Source organism: Balaenoptera acutorostrata, chromosome 14 (genome assembly GCF_949987535.1).
Source record: "Balaenoptera acutorostrata chromosome 14, mBalAcu1.1, whole genome shotgun sequence".
Taxonomy (NCBI): domain Eukaryota; kingdom Metazoa; phylum Chordata; class Mammalia; order Artiodactyla; family Balaenopteridae; genus Balaenoptera; species Balaenoptera acutorostrata.
In genome coordinates, this window is record NC_080077.1 from 21,461,811 (window position 1) to 21,481,279 (window position 19,469).

General features: G+C 37.2%; 1 protein-coding gene across 4 annotated transcripts in view; it reads left to right on the forward strand.

The window, feature by feature from the left end:
- The window catches only part of PLAGL1 (PLAG1 like zinc finger 1), a 96,081-nt gene that overhangs the window by 24,790 nt on the left and 51,822 nt on the right, over nucleotides 1-19,469 (forward strand). For 3 of the 4 annotated variants that reach the window (XM_057527773.1, XM_057527771.1, XM_057527774.1), the window contains exons 1-2: nucleotides 5,077-5,488; nucleotides 9,763-9,832. The gene's annotated coding sequence lies outside the window, so the exon portion shown is untranslated. Of the gene's footprint in view, nucleotides 1-5,076; nucleotides 5,489-9,762; nucleotides 9,833-19,469 lie in introns of those variants that run through there. The other variant, XM_057527772.1, reaches the window with a different exon arrangement.

Below are 19,469 nucleotides of genomic sequence, written 5' to 3' on the forward strand. Positions count from 1 at the left end.
CCTCTTCACTGTCGCGGCCTCTCTTGTTGCGGAGCACAGGCTCCAGAAGCGCAGGCTCAGTAGTTGTGGCTCACGGGCTTAGTTGCTCCGTGGCATGTGGGATCTTCCCAGACCAGGGCTCGAACCCGTGTCCCCTGCATTGGCAGGCAGATTCTCAACCACTGCGCCACCAGGGAAGCCCAATACTTTTTTTTTTAAAGCTTTTTTTTGATGTGGACCATTTTTAAAGTCTGTATGGAATTTGTTACAGTATGCTTCTGTTTTATGTTTTGTTTTTTTGGCCATGAGGCATGTGAGGTCTTAGCTCCCTGACCAGGGATCAAACCCACACCCACTGCATTGGAAGGTGAAGTCTCAACCACTGGACTGCCAGGGAAGTCCCACAAGTCCTATGTTAGAGATATCCATTGTGAATATTTTTCTCCCAGTACGTGGCTTGACTTTTCAATTCCTTAATGCTTTCTTTTGAAGAACAGAAGGTTTTATTTTTGGTAAAATCCAATTACCAATTTATTCTTTTGTGTCATTGCTTTTTGCATCCTAACCAAACAATCTTTGCCTGTTCCTGTGCTTTCTTCTGCAATGGTGCTGTCAAACAGAAATTATGTGAGCTACACATGTAACTTTTTCTAGTAGCCACATTAGAAAACTAAAAAACAATTGGAGTTAATTTAAATCATATATTCTATTGAAACCAGTACGTCCAAAATACTGTCATTTCAACATGTAATCAGTATAAAAATTATTAATGAAATATTTTACATTCTTTTTTATCCTAAGTCTTTGAAAGCTGGAGTATAGTTTATCCTTACAGCACATTTCAGTTTGGACCAGTCACATTTCAAGTGCTCAATAATATGGCTAGTGGCTACCATATTGGACAGGGCAGTAATAGAAGCTCCTGCTTTTTTTTTTTAGGTCTGTGATCTAATTTTTGTGTATGACGTTAAGTGTAATTTTTTTTTCTCCATACAGATAACCAGTTCCCATACCATTTATCTTTTTCCAATGGAATTATGTTGTATCTTTGTCCAAAATCAATAGATCATATGTGTGGGTCTATTTCTGGACTCAATATATGTTTCCATTTATCCTTAAGCCAGTATGATCCAGACTTGATTATTGTAGCTTTGTAGTAGGCCTTAAAATCAGTTAGTGTAAGTCTTCCAACTTTGTTTCTCTTTTTCATTTTCACTCTTCTACGTTCTTTTCATCTCCATGTAAAGTTTAAAGTCAGCTTGTCAATTTCCACAACAAAGCTGACTGTGAATTTGCCTATTATAAGAGGGTTGAAAGATGGATCCCCAAGAGATATATCCATATCCTAACCCCTGAAACTGTGAATGTTACCTTATTTGTAAAAAAGGGGTCTTTGCAGATGTAATTAAGTTAAAGATCTTGAGATGAAGAGAGATCATCCTGAGTTATTCAGGTGCATCCTAAATCCAATGACAAGTATCCTTATAAGATAGACGCACACGGGAGAAAACACACGACACTCACAGAGGAGAAGGCGATGTGAAAATAGAAGAAGGCAATGTGAAAATAGAGGCAGAGATTGGAGTGATGTGGCCAGAAGCCAAGGAAGCCAAGGAAGCCAAAGAATGCCAACAGCCACCGAAAGCTGGAAGAGGCGAGGAAGGATTCACCTCTAGAGCCACTAGAGGGAGTGAAGCCTCGCTGACACCTTGATTTCGGACTTCTGGCCTCCAGGACTGTGAGAGAATACGTTTCTCGTTTTAGCCACAAATTTATGGTAGTTTATTGTAGCAGCCATAGGAAACAAATACATCCAGTATCAGGTTGAGGAAGTTCCATTCTTTTCCTAGTTTTGTTTTTTTTTTTTCAAGAATGGGTGTTGGATTTTGTCAAATGCCTTTTCTGCATCAACTGAAAAATCTTTTTTCCTGCTATTTTGTTAACATGGTCATAATCTATATAGACTCTCTGCTTTCATGGTATTAATTTTAGTATGATCATAGCTGTTACTCCAGTGACACCGGTTTGTGAAAGTGTTGGGTCCTAACACATTGTTTCAAATGGTAAACATGTCAGCATGGATCTTCTTGCTTTATATTTGCTAAAGACATTTTAGGAAGTCATTGAAGAGTCGGGAGAACAAAACTGTATCTCAGAATACTTAGAAGAGAAAAACCATGATTGTAAAATTTATCCTGAATGGTTCTCTATAACAGGGACCACACTGGTAACCCACTGGTCCAATTTGGCCTTGAGAGATACTTCAGTTGGCTTCCATAGTGCTTCCAAAATTAAGGAATTTCATATTGAAACACTATATACCATGCTTTTCCTGAAAATTATATACACTTGGCAATGCTGGCCTGAGCTGTATAGAATCTGCCCCTTACACAAAGAATGATCTTTTCACTTTACCGTAATCCCGCTCTTTTTTGTTTTAAACTCCATAGAGATTTGAGTTTACAACCTTTGCTCTAGAACCTTTGTTGGGGCACATTGTAATGCCAAGGCATGTGTCACTGAGGGAAGGCCTGGAGAAAAGGAGTGTGTCACAGTTGCCAGGTCAAAATATTCATGTTCCAAGAGAACTTTGTGGAAATAACCTAAAGGTAAAAAAGGATTTTCATATAATTCATTACCAACAGGAGAGACAGTCTGATTGATGACTTGTGGATAAAGATGGGACAAAGAAGCATTAAAAAAAATCAAAACCCTAAACCACACAAAGAAAACAGCAAAAAACAAACAACAAAATCCTCACCTACCGCAAACGAAGAAAGAAGTACAACCTTATGGTGTAAAATGTGAGAAGTGATGGCAAAGCAAAGATGCCAAAGAGTCTGCAGATGTGTGGTGTCTATATCCCTCCACCCCCCTGCAAGACATACTGAGGAAAAAGATGATCAGACCAAATCCTGAGAATTTTCACAGATGTCCTGCAACTGGGAAAGAAGTCAGTGACATCCTTGTGAAACATCAGGGAACCTTTACATACCACTGTTGGATCTTGCCCAAAGCAGGACAGTTTGCCACCTTCTGGGGTACTGTGCTGAACTGGGCAAATGAACTGAAGCTTATAGGCATGGAATATTCTCTTGGCTGGCTTGAAGGTGGACTAGTGAGGACTTAAAGGAACCTCAGAAGTGATGGCTGATTTTCCCCAGCAAGCTCTGTATTCAGCTTCAATCAGAGTTCTACAATCCCCCATCTTCCTAAAACCCTCAGGTCACAGAAAAGGTAGATAGAAACAACACTCAGCTCTAAAACTGAAGCCCTGGATAGGGAAGACAAACACATCTCAGGTGAAGAGGAAAGTGCACTGGGAATTCACTCTCAGTATGTTAGTGCAAAAACAAGGTCTGTTGTTAACGTTTAAGGATAAGCAAGATAAAAGATATGACATAGCTGTTGTGTAAACATGTTATAACATGGGAGATGGGGGTGAGAAGCAAGGAAAATAGCATGCAGAAGACAGATGAAGAACCAAGTCTGGAAGAAAACACAACAAAGGAACAGAAATTTATATTCCTTATATGTGTTTGACTCAACAGAAAAAATAGTATGATTTCACAAAGTAGTTCAAGGACAATATGAGAATGTGATGAAAAAGGAACTTGTATAGCTGCGAAAATCGATTTTCAAAATAACATAATTTTAATCCAATAAGCTAGAAAAACCAATGAACAGAATTTTTTTAGAGAATCACAGTGAATGCAAATCAAAAGAAGATGGATACGGAAAATAAAGATCAAGTATAAGAACAACTGGTGACTGTGAAGTAGAAAAGCCAACCAATGAAAGATAAATTTATTCAGATATATAATATGAATGGGATACTATACTAAGAAGAATGGAATCTGTAAGTTGAAAGATCATACTGTATACTCGGGGGAAAAAAACTGATACAGAATAATTGACACTGAGACATAGCCCAGTTAAGGATATACAGGGTACTTTAATGATAAAGAATTCTTCAGGCATCCAAGCAGAAAAATCAAATCACTTCCCAGGGAAAATCACATAGGATTCAGTTCTCTCCACAGAAATCTATGATGTCAAAAATCAGTGAAGCAGTTACCTTCTTTTTCTGTTAGGTGTTGAAGGAAGGTGTGAATCCAAAATATTTGCCTCGCTCCGTTTTTTTTTTTTTTTTAATGTGTAGAGATAAAAAGCAGATAAAACATTATAAGCGCTCCTTAAGAAAACAACTTGAAAAAGAGCAGTCCATCAAGCAATGAATAAAAATAATTCAGGAACGGATACGTTATGATGAACACTGAATTCATTTAAGTATAGAATTAAGACTGACCATCTGGGAGAATAAGGTGGTGGAGCACTTGTAAATGTACTAAGCGCTGGTAAGCCAAAAGTAATACAAGCGATGGAAATCCGGAGATAGCGGTGAAGGTGCATAGACATGTGAGATGTTCTTACGTCATATTTCAGAGCTATGGGACTGTCTGAAACCTGGAGTGAGCTCCATATTACATGAGGGCCTAGAAACATTTAAGTCTTTTTACTTAGTGTTTACAGGCCTCTTTTAGGCACGTGTATCTTGTAGGGAAGAAAGCAACCGCTGGAGATTTGCTTGTTTCTTTTTCTTAAATCCAAAGAGCATTTTAAAATTACTTAAAGCATACACAGAATGATTCCACAACTATAAAATAATTTCCGTCTAATCTTTCTGCGCCTTAGTCTCTGCAGCTGTAAGACCGGGAGGAGTAGTTTTTCTCACTGGGGGGTCATGAGGATTGCGTTTATTTACCTGTGAAGCGCTTAGCACAGTGCCTGGCTCACATTTAGTGGGCACATTTAGGCTGCCATGATTTCCACGCGGCACGAATAGGAGAATAGGAGGTAAGTTTGGCCTATTGCAGTGTTCTCCTAGCATCTGTCGTGTTTCTCATTTATGATTTGGCTCTGGGCGGTTCATCCTGGTGGTGACTTAAGTGAACAGTCCCCGATACGGTACGGGGCTTCGGGCTGGTTCGGGTCTACCTGCGCCAGCTCTGCACCTGGGCGACCTTGGCTTAGCCCACACGGATGACTCAATCGGCCAGGCGTCTGGGCGCCTGTCCTCTTCCTCCGCCCAGGCCGCCGACCCCCTGGCTCCCCAGCGGGGCCTCCTCCTGCCACGTGACGCCCCCGCCAGGGGCCCCAGCGCCCTCCTCGCGGACGCGCCGTTCCGGCTCCCGGGCTCCGCCTGTGCGCGGCCTCCTCGGCGCAGCCATCCTCGCGGCTGCCGAGGGCGGCAAAGCCCACGGCATCTGCCATTTGTCATTCAGCCCGTCGGTACCGCCCCGAGCCTTGATTTAGACACGTCTGGGGCGGATTCTGGCCTCACTCTCCTGGCGGACAGACGGACGGACGGACGGGGCGGCTCTCCTCCCAGCCCGGCGGACCGCGGGCCTTGGCGCGCGGGGCGCTTCCCCGGGTCGCCGTCATGGCCGCGGAGGCGGCGCGCCCGAGCTGCCGCGCCTGAGTTCCGGGGGGCTCCGGACCCCGCAGGGTAGGTGTAGGGGGCTCGCGGCCGCGCTCGGGGGCCGTGGGGCCGCGGCCGGCCTGGGGACGGCGGGGTGGCGGCGTTGCCGCGGAGCGAGGACCGCGCTGGGCTCCGTGCCGCGCTCGGGAGGGTGTGCCGGTGCCGACGCGCCGTGTACGTGACGGGGTCCGGGGCTCCTCGGGACGAAGTGTGAAACTCTGACGAATTGTCACCGGGCAAGCCAAGTCGGCTCGAACAACAAATTCTTTCGCCTGGTCGTTTTTAATGCCACTCTTTGAAGCGCTCGCGTATAGTTGGTATGCGGTAAATAGACCTCGGTTTTTGAAACCTGGCAATCTAACCTTGCTAAAAGGCCAGGAAAAAAGTCTGTGAAAAGTAATAATGTGACTAAACATGAAATGTTTGCGTTTACATTCATTATGGAAAATGTGACTCGTTTTATGCTTTAGTATTAGGGACCCTATCAGGTATGCTCTTAAGACTGTTTTAAAATGTGGGCTCTTAAAATTTTCCTAGGATAACTGATAATGCAACTTTGGTTATTTAGTCTCAGCATCAAACTTTAAGGGCAGTGCTGGGGTTTTTTTTTACTTCTTAATAAACATACTCCTGTAATTTTGACTATTTTTTTTTTCCCAACAAATGTGTTACTTTTATGTTTTAGGAAACCAATAAAAATTAAAAATAGAAACACTCAGCTTAGGTCCTCCTTCTTCCAGGAATCCTTCTCTAACCCCTCCCTCCCCAGGCAGGATCGGAGGCCCCTCCTGTGAGCTTTCTGGGGCCTCACTGAGGTCCTGGTCCCTTATGTCCTCCCCCCCCCCCGCCCCCCCTACTGTGTATTAACCCATCAGTCTCGCTCGGAGCCCAGTGGATACTTAGCACATGGTAAGTGATTAATACTGTTTAACGACCAAAGGAAAAGATAAAACGAGCTGATGTTTCACAGTTTTAGCTCTAAAGTTATAGAGTGGTAAATTAGATAAGAACATTTACTTAAAGTTAAGGATCTAGAAAAGTTGACAACATCCGACGTCCGTGCTGCACGTCCTAGCAGTTCCACTCCTGGGTATTTATCCTGTAGCATGATGTTTTTCAAAGCTTGAAGCCCATTTAGTGGGTCGTGAAATCAGTTAAGAGGGTAAGGATCAGAATTTGTAAAACACGAACCAACAGAGAATAGAAAATATCAGAATGTGTCTCAGGTCATAGGGTATTTGCTTCATGAAACTTTTCTTTTTTCTTTTTTTCCCTCAGTTTTATACACACACAGATGTGTGTCATGATGTAAAACGTCATTCCTCAGTATGAGTCATGGTCAAAAAAGTTTGAAAGCCACTGCCCTAGATAAATTTTCATACATATACAAAAGCAGACGTGTACAAGAGGGTTTACTATAGTGTTATTTGTAAAACCCCAAAGCTGGAAGCGACCTTCATGTCCATCTGAAGGAGGAAGATAAATTATACTGCAGTCATAAAATGGAACCCACCCAGTACAGTGGTGAATGAAGTAGTTTTGTGTCTTAACACAAATGCGTCTCAATAATGTTGAGCCAAAAAAAAAAAAAAAAAAAAGCAAGTTGCTGAAGAAGACTATCATCTATGTGAAATTCAGAACCTGGTGAAATAAAGCTGTTGTTAGGGGTGCATACATAGGCATTAAAAATAGTAAAGAAAAATTGTAAAGAAATTAATACCATAAAAGTCAAGTTAGTGATCATCTCCTGGGGATGAAGAGGGGGAATATGAATGTGAAGGGACACACTGCAAGGTTTTGGGATGCTGAAAATGCTTTTATCTCCTGACCTGGGCAGTGGTGACATGGGTGTTTGCTTTATAACTCTCTGTTAAATGCTACATGTAATGTCTGTATATTAAATTTCCCCCAAAGTATATTAAAATATGGGTGTCACAAAATGAAGAAACCTGAAGCTGTCCAGCTTTTCTTTAAAAAAAGAAAAGTCATGATCAGGAAGAGGTACCTAGGGAATTTAAATAATATCAATAATGTTTTATTTCGTAAACTCTGTTGTGGATACATCAGTGTTCATTAAATTATTTTTTTTAATCTTTAATAATTTTTGTTAATATCTAGAAGAAAATAAAAATCATTCACAGATAATACTATGAACATTTTACCGTGTTTGCTTTCTGAAAAGCGACTTTTACGTATTTTTTACAAAATTGAAATTGTTTCATATAGAATATAAGCTAAAATCAAATTGTTTATAAAAAAATTAAATACTGAAAAGTATATGAAAACATAACAGACCTTCATTGACCTTCATCAGGGAGTTTAAAATGCTAACATGCTGTTATATTTACTTCAACAATTTCAGTTCCTCAGTCACTCTAGGCCACATTTCAAGTGCTCAGTAGCTGCATGTGACTAGTGGCTCTTATATTTTATTATGCTGTATTATTTTATATTATGCTATATTATATAACAATATTTGCATCATTGCAGAAATTTCTATCGGAAAACATTGTTCAAGATACAAACCCTTTGTTGGTTACGTAAACTGTAGGCAATTTTTTCTTTGTGCTTTTGTGTCTTAAGATGTTCTTTACTATTAAGGAAATATATTTTGAAAACTTTTTCTAAAAGTTTTAAAGTTTGTATTTTTTACATTTAGTTCTTTAATTTACCTGACATGTATATGTGTATATGTATATATAGATGAACATATTTTATTTATGCAATGGGATCAAGATTAATGTGTTTGCTTTTTCCCATGTGGTAATTGTCCCAGTACCAGAGATTTGCAGTGCCACCTCTGTCATATACATATTCCCAGAAATGCTTGGGCTCATTTCTGTATTCTCTACTCTGGTCATTGATTTGTCTCTTTCTGAAAATACTACCAATTTTTATTTTCTTTTGTTTTGTATGTAGTATATTTTTCAGTTCTAAGAATTAAAAAATTTTTTCATTATAATTTTTTTTATTTTCCTCTGAGATTTTTAGAAGTATTTTCTAGTTCCAAATGTGGAAAGTTTTATGAGTTATCCTTTTGTTATTGATTTTTTAACTTGCAGTGTAGTCAGCAAATGAGGGTTCTATGCTACCGATTCTTTGAAATTTAAGAATTGCTTTACGGCCTCATGGTTAGCTTTTCAACTGCTCCTTGGATTGAGAAGAATATATGTTCACAGACTTTTGGGGCAAGGTAGGTATATGTCTTAGATCAAGCATAAATATTGTGAGGTTCAAATCTTTTTTAACCTTACCAATTTTTTGGTTTCTTTGATCTGTCAATTACTGAGATTGGGGTAATAAAAATATCACAGTAAAATAATGAATTTTCTCAATTTCTTCTTGTAATTCTGTCAACTTTGCTTTATAAAAGTTGAAAGTACATACAAGTTTGGAATTGCTCTTTCTTCTCTGTGCATTGGACCTTTTGTCATTCTATAGCGACGCCTCCTCACCCAAATGCCTGTTAACCTTAAAATCCATTTTGTTTTATAATCTCCTAGTCACACCTTTCCCTTAGTTAGCATTTGCTTAGAATATTTCTTTCAAATAGGTAAAACTTCATAGTTTTTTCTAATCCACTCTGACAATTTGTCCTTTATCTGGATCTATCAGTCCAATTAAGTTTAGTGTAATTACTGATATATTTAGGATGAAAGTTAGCATTATCTTTTAGGGTTGTTTTTATCCTGTCTTACTGGTTTTTTCCTCTGCCACCTTTTTGGATTTTTTCTTATTCCATTTTCCTTCCTCTTGACTAGTATGAAGGTTACAAATTTATTTCTTTTAGTGGTTTCTTTCAAAATTGTAATGTACCAACTTAATGTAAAGTTTATTAATTCTTTTTTTGAATAATTCAAGAAGCATGAGTTGTCTTGACACCAGTTAATCTCCCAGCTTAAATGTTGTTGTCTTCCAGAGTTTAGTTCCATTTTGATTTTTTTTCCTATAAATTTGACATCACTGTTTTTTCTTTTCATGAATTCTTTGTCATTCCTCCTTGCATCTCAGATCTTTCTTTTCTTCTTCCTCAAATATATATTTTACAAGCTTGTTTATTAAGGGGCTGTTGATGGCAAATGTTATCTGAAAATGTCTTTATTTTGCATTCATTCTTGAATGATGATTTTGTTAGACATATAGTTCCAGGTTGGCAGTATCTTTCTCAGCCCTTTGGAGGTGACATTCCATTGACTTCTACTTTCAATGTTAGAATTAGTTCAAATAACTGTTATTGGTTGATAATTTGTCTTTTTTTTTTGCCTGATTTTAAGATCTTCTCTTTCTTTTGTTTTCTACAGTTTTATGACAGAGCGTGTCTAGATGTGGACATTTCATTTATCCTGGATTTATTGTGTTCCTGTCTCTAAGGTTTGTTTTTCATCAGTTCTCGAAAGTTTTATCTTTTATGTCTTTCAGTGTTGCTTATCCTCCATTTTTCCCATTCTTTCCTTTAAGAACTCTGATTAGACTTCTGTTAGACTTTGTCATTCTGTCATCCATGTCTTTTAATCTCGCTTTTATATATTATACATATTTTTGACCTTGTTGAATTCTAGATAATTTCTTCAGATCTGTATTCTGATCTTTGTCTAATTTTTGTTTTCTTCTTCAAATTGAACTATAATTTAAAAACAATGAAGACATAAGAATAAAGTATATGGCTTGATGACATTTACATATGTATATGCCTGTGTGATCACCACCCAGATAAAGAAACAGAACATTTTCATCCCTGCAAAAGTTCCCTCCTGTCTCTATCCATAGAGCCATTCCTCTCCCCTAGTCAACTATTCTCACTTCTATCACCATAGATTATTTTCACGGGTTCTTGAACTTCATATAAATGGAATCATATAGTTTATTCTTTCTATATTGCTTTCCTTTTGTTCATCCACATTGCATGTATAAGTTGCAAGGGATGACAAACTGTGGGCCAATTCCAGCCCATAACATATTTTCATATATGAAATTTTATTGAATATAGCCATGTCCATTCAGCAGGGTTGGGTAGTTATAACAGAGACCATATGGCCCATAAAGCCTAAACTATATATTATATGACCCTTTACAGGAAAAGTTTAGTGATGTCTCTTCTATAGTATTGCATTATAAGGATATACCACAATTTATTTATCCTTTTTCTTGTTGATAAGCATGGGAGTTGTTTTCAGGTTTTGGCCATTATAAATAAAATTGCTGTATATGTTCTTGAAACTGCCATTGGTGAATGTATATACTCATATCTCTTGGATATATACCAAGGAGCTGAACTGATGGTCTTTGGGTAAGTTGATTGCATTTCCATGAATATTAATAATGTTGAACATCCTTTTATATCTTTTTTGGCCATTCAGATTTCTCTTATGAAGTGCCTGTGTAAATCTTTTGGCCACTTTTTAAAATTAGGCTATCTTTTTGTTAGTGATTTTTAGTTCCTTATGTATTTTGAATAGGAAACCTTTATCAGATACATGTTTGCAAGTATTTTCTACCTGTCTGAATTTGCCTACTTAGTCTGTTAATAGTGCCTTTGGATGAACAGATTTGTTTTTATGAAGTCCAGTCTATCAGTGTTTTATTTTTTTGGCGGGGGTGGGTGGAGGGTTAGTGCTTTTTTGTACCCTGCCCACAGAATTCTCTTCCACCTTCATTGTTGCCCTCCATCAAGGTCCTGACGACGTTTGCTTACTGTTTTCCATCGGAAGCCTTATAATTTTAGTCCTCACAGTTGGGTTTTTGATTTATCTACAGTTGATTTTGTGAGGTGGGGGTCAGTATTTATTTTCCAGGTGGTCATCTAGCTACTCTACACATTTATTGAGAAGACTTTACTTTTTCCATTGAATTGCAGTGGGACCTTTGTTAAAAATGAATGATCGTATATTTGGGTCTGTTCTGGACTCTAATCTGTTCCACTTAAACTATTTATCAATTCTTTCATCAGTACTGCACTTTCTTAATTACCATAGTTTATACTAAGTCTTGACATATAGTACTGTAAACCCTCCAGTTTTGGTCTTCTTAAGGATTGTGTTAGCTATTTAAGTGCTGTGCATTTCCATGCACATTTTAGAATAAGCTTGTCAACATCTATTTAAAGAAAAAGTCTACCAGACTTTTGATTGCGATTGCATTGACTCTGTAGAACAATTTTAGGAGAATGGACATCTTAATAGAATCTTCCAATTTATGAACATGGTAAATCTCTTAATTGAATAAGTTCTTCAGTTATTCTTAGCACTGTTTTATGTTTTTCACTGTGGAGGACTTACACACTATTAAATTTATTTCTAGCCACTTGATTTTTTTGATACTATTGTAAATGGTATCTTTTTTTCAATTTTATTTTCCAACCATCTTGCTAGTATATAGAAATGCAATTGATTTTTGTATATTGAGCTTGTATTTAGTGACCGTGCTAAATTCACTTTTCGGTTCTGGTAGTTTGTAGATCTTTCTAAAGGTACAATCATGTCATCTGTTAAAAAAAAAAAAAAAAAGAATAAATTTGTCTTTCTTATCTCTATTCATTTGTTTTTTCTTGCCTTATTGCACTGGCTGGAAACACTGGAACAGTATTTAACAGAAGTGTTAAAATGGACATCCTTACTTTTTCCTGATCCTAAGGGAGAATATTTCACTTTTAAGGATGATGTTTACTGTGCATTTTTTGTAGATGCTCTTTACCAGATTGAGAAATTTTTCTTCTATTTCTGGTTTACTGAAATTTGTTTTCACAAGTGTGTATCAAAATTTAAAAAAAACTTTTAATTATGAAATAATTTTAGATTTACAAAAGAGTTACAAAGGTAGTATAGAGTGTTCCTATATATGCTTCACCTAGCTTCCTCTAATGTTAACATTTTACATAACCATGATGCATTTACCAAAATTAAGAAATTAACACTGGAGCAATACTATTAACTATAGACTTTATTCATATTTCCCCAGTTTTCCCACCAATGTTCTTTTTCTGTTTCAGGACATAATCCATATACCACATTACATTTCGTTGTCACGTAATCTACTCTAATCCGTGACAGTTTTTAAGTCTTTTCTTGTTTTTCGATACCTTGCCGCTTTTGAAGAGTAATGGCCATGTATTTTGTAGTGTCCCTCAATTTGTGTTTGTCTGATGTTTTCTCACAATTAGACTCAGGTTATGGACTTTGAAGGAAGAATACCACAGAGATGTTGTGTCATTGCATCATATCTGGGGGCACATGATATCCATATCAACACATTAACCTTGATTACACAGTTTAGGTAGTGTCTGCCAGACTTATCCATTGTAACCGTTCTGTTTTTCGTTTTTCACACACTGTTTATTAGAAGCAAGTACACATTCAAGGGAAGGAGAGGGAAAAATATCAAATGATTTGTGAGTATATATTAAAACTACCGTAATAGTTAATAAATATTTTGAGGGATTTATTTTGAGGTTGTGCAAATGTCCTGTTTCTCCTTAAAGTTTTGCTCACTAATTTTAGCATTCAACTGACCTTGCCTGTAGCAGTTATTATTGTGGTATTCTAGTGGTGATTTCCATTTCTTTTATTCTTTCTATGTTTATTAACTGGAATTCTGACTCGGGAACCAGACTGCCTGAGTTCAGTTCCTAGTTCTGCCCCTTCCTTGCTACAGTGTAATATTGGACAATTACTTAACTTCCCTATATTTCAAATTTCTCATCTATAAAATGCAGATAACAAGTATCTACCATAGAAGGTTGCTGAGAGGATTAAAAGAACTAATATGTAGAAAGGACTAAGAATTGTGCTTAGTGCCTAGGAAGTACTCATTTTTTTCTTTATTTCTTAATGTGGTAAGTTATTTTAATTTTAATTATTCTAATAATTATACAGGTTATCTTATTATGAAATCATCTTGTACTCTTGGATAAAGCTTACATATATGACCTGGATTTAATTTACTCTTTAATTTTTTTCATGTAATATTCATGAGTCATACAGCAGGTGTTCTTTTGCCACAACAAAGGACACAATGAATGATAGATTCCTAAAAATATATATATAAATTACACAAGAGCTTAGCAACTGAGGTGGCAACATTCCTAACTTTCTAGAGCGATTTCTATCTGACTCTTTTGGTAAAGCTAGAGATAGAGATAGCTTTTGCAAATGAATCTTTTTAAATATTAAATTGAGCACATTCAAAACTTGGCATATATTGTGAAAAATGGCCACTCAGCAGGAAGGAAAAATGATTTTTAACTTTTATACATGTTTTACCTTGAACATTGTATTATCGTAGAGGTTTCAATATTTGGAATATTTAAAAAGATTCAGGGCTTCCCTGGTGGCGCAGTGGTTGAGAATCTGCCTGCCAATGCAGGGGACACGGGTTCAAGCCCTGGTTTGGGAAGATCCCACATGCCGTGGAGCAGCTGGGCCCGTGAGCCGCAATTACTGAGCCTGCTCGTCTGGAGCCCGTGCCCCTCAACAAGAGAGGCCGCGATAGCGAGAGGCCCGCGCACCGTGATGAAGAGTGGCCCCCACTTGCCGCAACTAGAGAAAGCCCTCTCACAGAAACGAAGACTCAATGCAGCCAAAAATAAATAAATAAAACTATAAAAAAAAAAAAAGATTCATTTGCCAACAGTATGTATTGAGCACTTTCAGTGTGCTAGACAATGTGTTTTTCTAGTTTGGGATACGTTTTTTGCTCTTGGGGGAGCTTATGGGACAGTCAAAATCATTTTAAAAGTTGAAGTTAGGCCTACTTGAATCATTCAGGGAAACTCAATTTGTTACTTTTTAAGAAGTTGATAAAATTGAATTCTAATATCTGTTTTTTCCACTCCTCTCAGCATCTTGGATTAGGTCCTTATCATTCTATGCTATTTCCACCCATATTGAGGTTTTCCTTCCCTTCCTATCATGTGTAATGACCACTGGGGCCATTTCCCTGGAAAGAATCCTTCAGTGACATCCCAAGATTTGAGAAAACAGGCCCTTGACTTCTTAACCTGACAGTGGTCATTTTTCTATCTAGTCCCAAGTGGCTTTACTAGCCTTATAGTCTTACTCCTCAGAATTAGTCCAGTGGCACAAGTGGTCTTAACTACTCATTAGAACCTGAAGTCAGTGCACTGTTTTTGAGGCTATGCTTTTTCTTGCCAGGAAATGCTCTTGGCAGGCTATGCTTTTTCATGCCATTTCCTCTGTCTTAAGTGAATTTCCCAAAAATCTTCTAGGCTCTGTTCAGAGAATACTCACTCCACAATCCTACTAGCTAGATAGGAACCCTGTAATTTGTAATCTATAGCCCTTGTTAAATTCTTTCCTTCATCACCAATCTTTATATCTAAATGTCACTTCCAGTTGATCAGGTTCTTAGAGATGGGGTTCCAGTGCTTGCCATGATACTTTGCATACAAAGAGCTATTGCTAAATAGCTACCACTCTTAAATACCTACTATAATCGAGCTACAATTTTGCAGAGTGTTATTGTCTCTCTTTTAAATTGTGAAGAAACTCAGTATCAAAGAGATTAAGAAACTTGCCCAACACCAGTGTAGTTAGTAAGTGACAAAACTGGTCTGTCTGATTCAAAAGCTCTTGCGATTTCTTGTATGTCATCCCACCTTGGTACTAAAAATAAATAGTTAAATAAAATTATTAAACAGACGTATTTTTGGTAAAACACATTGAAATTGCTTCACTTACATTACCAATATGCTACTTGGAGTCGTCGTTTCATTGACTAAGTTAATTGCTGTGGACTAACTGATGTACTCCTATTTTCTTTGGATTTTCCTTCCAATGATACTAATGAATAAGGTTTGATCATCTAATTTTAGCTTATTTTGGGGGTAAGTGAAATAGAAACTTAAGCACAATTTGTTTTATTTTTGAAGAAGAATATTTTGCATTTGCCTAATAACTTTCACTAGGTAAAAATAGTCTGCTTGTCTTTTGTGAAGTACTTTTTCTATTGAGATGTAAAATACATGGGTGTGGGGAGAACATATAAAGTGTGCCAATCTTAAATAAACAGCTTGATGATTTTTCTAAAAACATATTGCCTGTATAATTACTGCATGAAGATAGACAATATTACATCCATCCAGAAAAAGCAAATTCTCTCATGCACCCCCTAGCCAGTACCTCCCCAGAAGTAACTCTTTTGATTTCCATCACTCTAGATTAGTTTTGTCTATTCTTGAACTTTAAGGGTAACCAAGTAGTATGTACTTCTTCGTGTCTGACTTCTTTCATTCAGCATAATTTTTTTGAAATTTATCCATGTTGATGCATGTATAGTTTATTCTTTCTTTCTCATATATATTTTTTCTGATTAGCATTCCATTCTATCAATATACCACAATTTGTTTATTCATTCTGTTAATAGATGTGTGGGTGTGTTCTGATTTTGGCTATCATAAATAAAGCTGCTATGAATAGTCATACACAGATGTTTTGGTGGACATTTGTAGTATTTCACTTGGGAACATATGTAAGACTAGAATTAAGTCACAGAACAGCCGTATATTTAGTTTTAGTGAGTTCTGCCGAACAGTTTACCAACAGTGAATGAATAAATGGACACTCCTGGTAGCAGTGAGAGTTACAACTGTAGTTCCACATTTTCACCAGCACTTGATATTATTATTTTTCATATTAAGCCCTCTGGTGGATGTGAGATGCTGTCTCATGGTTTTCATTTGCATTTCCTTCATTATTAATAATGTTGAGCACCTTTTCATATGTATCTTGGCTAATTTGATAAGGTAAAAATAGATATTTTTTTGGAGCAGTACTTGTTTAAGTCTTTCACACATTTTTATTGGGTTGTTTGTCATCTTATTGATTTGTAGGAATTCTTTGTATTCTGGAAAATGTCCTTTGTTGGATGTGTATATTGCAAATAGCTTCTCAGTCTGACTTTTCTGTTTTCTCTTTTAGTGATGTTTTTTCAGGAACAGTTCTTAATCAAATCCAGTTTATCAGTTTTTTAAATAGTTACTGTGTTTTGTATCCTGCTTTAGAAATCTTTGTCTATTCCACAGTCATGAAGGTATTCATTTTCCATTCACATTTAGGTCTGTGATCCATTCTATGATCTATCTCACATTTTTGTTATGATGTGAGATAAGGGTCAAGGTTCACTTTTTTTCAGTATAGCTGCCCTTTTAAAATTCAGAGATTATATTACAAAGGAATAAGGGAAGAATGGATATCGGGGAGAATTGGCTGTCGTTGCCATAGCTTCTATTTGTATGCACTTTGTAAGTGCTTGATATTTGATTAACTCTCAGCTACCTCTAATGGCAGCCTCATAATCATACATATAGGCCTGTGATAGAAGACTTTCCCAGATCTACTTAACAGGAAGAGTACCAAGTAGTGACGAGGTTAGCTGCTTCTTAGTGAGACAAATGTTCGGATCTTCTTAAAGTTCCTCTCAAATTACTAGTGTTTCTTCTTTATATGGCACTGTTGCCATCATAGCAGTTGGGAGGTAATGAAATTCTAAATCAAGAAAATCTAAAGAAAGATTTGGCCCCCCAGGTCTTACAATAGAGTGGACTATGGTGGGAGGGAGACCAAATGAAACATCTTTTGGTCTTGGTTAGCTCCTAAACATCTCTCATCCTTTATATTTTGGAAAAGAGACTGGAGGTCTAGATTCCAGGTAATTTTACTGTTGGTTACCACTAATGCAGTTAGTAGATGCAGATTTTTCATTTCATAGGAAATATTTAGTATTGCTAGACCTTGAAACGAAAGGTCTCTGTTTGATAATTAAGGCTTGGACCCACCCAGTGTTAAGTGTCCTTCCTTTTTTCATTCCTGGGGGGAAATACTCTGAAATATCCTAGAAGGGTAGATGTATTAGTTTGCTTGGGCTGCCATAACAAAATACCACAGGTTGGGTGGCTTAAACAACAGAAACGTACTCAGAGTTCTGGAGTCTGGAAGTCCAAGATCAAGGTGCTAGCCAATTTGGTTTCTGATGAGGCTCTCTTCCTGACTTGCAGGTGGCTGCCTTCTTGCTGTGTCTTCACACGGCCTATCTTCTATGCACTGGGTGTGTGCATGGAGAGAGAATGGTCTCTGGTGTCTCTTTGTCTTCTACTAAGGTCACCAGTGCTATTGGATTAAGGCTTCCTCCTCAACCTCATTTAACCTTAATTATCTTTCTAAAGGCTCTATCTTCAAATACAGTCACATTGGGGGCTTCAACATATGAATATTGGGGGGCACAATTCAGTCCATAACAATGGATTTTCTAGAAATGCATGCAGCAGTAAAGTATTGGGACTGAATATAAGCTGCTTTAGTATTCATGCTGCTTTCACTCTCTGCCATATATTTCGTAAGAATAACCAGAGTTTTCATAATGCAATTAGTTTAGTTTAGCTCCTGCTGGAGATTTTGAGAGCTTGTGTGAAGTAGAGCTGTTGTGTTAAATCTATCTGTACTTCTGTGAAGCATGAAGTCAGTGTCATATGTTTTAGGGATAATACCATGTCACATCAAAGAGATGTTTAAAACTGCAATCTAGAAAATTGTTTTTAAACATCTGGGGAAAGATGTTCATATTCTTGAGAGGATGTGATGTAGAACATCATTCACTGTGACGTTTAAAAAATCTACAGTATATAGGAAAATTGTTGATTTTTCTGATACCTCTCTGGGATTATTAAGATAATACAGATCCGTCTTTGGACGTTGTAGATTATAAATTTCGCCAGTACACTTTAGGAATTTTTGGGGTTTTTTGTAGTGACTTACCTGTTTCAGTTAATCCCAGTTTTTTTCCCCACAATGTCGGAGGAGTAGATGATGGAAAGCATTCTAGTTTTAAAGCATAAACATGTTACTCAGATTTTTAAAAATTAGAGTAGATGGTATCTCTGTGTGTGTGTAAAAGAAGGAACGTTTGATTTCCTCTATTAGGTTGGCAATTCAAAATATAATCACCTAAATTCCCTGCCCCCTCTTATGCTTGCTTCAGTTAAAATAAGAAAGAGGAAGAAGAAACTTGTTGGTCCATGAGGTTCCAAGATTTTGAAGAAGATTGATCAAAGGTTGTACATGTTGAAGTCCATGTTTATTCCATGAATCTTATGTTGGAAGCTCTCAGCTGTTTAGAAGCCAGCATCCCTATTTCCTGTAATTGTTTTGACAGGTAGAGAAAGTGATGTAGTCTTTTCCATATCTTGCCTGGGAAGATATGGAATTACCTGAATTACATATGTGTTGTTTTTAAATTGGAAATGTCAGACTTCACTGGCCAAATAGGATCCAAGACTACATAAAACCTTTGTGGAAGATTTAGGAACAGCTAACGTAGAGCTAATTCTAGTAAAGGCAGCGTCTGACCTCCCTTTTTGTTGCATGGACTGATGTATAATGGTTCCTCCTGAACTGTCACTTTCAGATCCCCGTTTTTAAGTGGGAAATGAAGTGAAGTAAATAGAAAAGTTTTCCAAATGAAAACGAGATCATAAATCTGTTAAAAGCAGGTGACTGTGGTAAAAACACAGGCAGTATATAGTGGCAATAGTGAGGCATCCTAGAACTAGTAAAAAATCAACATAATAGAAGGAATTTGATATGAGCAGAAATCTACTTTAAAAGGCACAATCTCTTTTTAGATCAGGAGGAAGAACAGGATTTGATAGATATAGCTTATAAATGCTCTTTACATAATTAAAGAAAGCATGTATCTACTGGATACGTTTTTTTCCACAAGAGATTTGGTGGCATTTTTAACATGACCAAGTGAGAAAGATTTGATGACAGAAAAGACTGTTGGGGCCCTCAACATCTATATTGAGATGTAGAGTATGATAAAGTTGGTTCCTTTGATTGGCAGCATTTGATACCACTGTCCATTAAAATCATTTAACTAACTTACCTTGTTTGGATTACACTAAGGAGCCTTGTGTATCACTCAGGAGAGGCTAGGTTATGCTATAGCACAAATGACTCCAAAAGCTCAATGGTTTAACACAATGAAAAGTATTAGTTTA